A 978-nucleotide genomic window follows, 5' to 3' on the forward strand; every position below is an offset into this window, starting at 1 on the left:
CGTACATGAGGGTGTTTGAGAATTCGATCTAAGCAGTTAAATCGAGACAGAAGAGAAATGCAACTAAATACCACCTGGTATTTTTTGCTCAGAACTTTCCGGAAATTTCTAAGAATCCACTACCCAATGAAGAATTTAAAAAATGAAAGCGAGGGCTGAGAATTAATGTGTGCGTGCGCGTGCGTGTGTGCGTATGTGTATGTGTGTGTGTGTGCGCGTACATATATAGCAACAAGCACACATTTTTAGGCATATCCAATGAGAAATTATATAAACAAGCATGAATAAAAGGAAAAACGTTAGTGAGAGCCAGGTGGGTATTGAAATCTGACCGTTTCATAATGTTTACATACGTTCTTAATTAATTAATTAATCAGTTACACACACACACACACACACATATATATATATATATATATATATATATATATATATATATATTTATATATATATATATATATATATATCCATAGCCGCATCACGTTGAAAACACCGGTTCTCGTCCGATCACCGAATTTAAGCAATGTCGAGCCTAGTTAATACTTAGATGGGTGAACGCTTGGGAAGCCTAGGTGCTGTAAATGTCTCTCACTCCCTTAAAGGCGCAGGAGTGGGGCTGTGTGGTAAGAAGCTTGCTTCCGAACCACATGGTTCCGGGTTCAGTCCCACTGCGTGGCACCTAGGGCGAATGTCTTCTACTATAGCCTCGGGCCGACCAAAGCCTTGTGAGTGGATTTGGTCGACGGAAACTGAAAGAAACCCGTCATCGCTAGCCACTACACACATTTTTTTCATCCTTGTTTCTCTCCTTGTTTCTTTCTGTGTTCCTTTTTGTGGAAGAGCGTAGGTTCGAAACGTTAAAGACTTTTTCAATTCCCGAGCGTTATACTAATACATCTGTTTGTTTTCTACCCCACCTGTCTTCATATTTTGTTCTTTTGTGAATTCTCTCTCTCTCTCTCTCTCTCCCTCTCTCTC

At 39.9% G+C, this 978-nt stretch overlaps 1 pseudogene; it reads left to right on the forward strand.

The window, feature by feature from the left end:
- Positions 1–465: 465 nt before the first annotated feature.
- On the forward strand, positions 466–584 carry LOC149135997 (5S ribosomal RNA; annotated as a pseudogene).
- The last annotated feature ends 394 nt before the right edge of the window (positions 585–978 follow it).

Source organism: Octopus bimaculoides, chromosome 4 (assembly GCF_046866305.1).
Source record: "Octopus bimaculoides isolate indiv1 chromosome 4, ASM4686630v1, whole genome shotgun sequence".
Classification (NCBI taxonomy): Eukaryota; Metazoa; Mollusca; class Cephalopoda; order Octopoda; family Octopodidae; genus Octopus; species Octopus bimaculoides.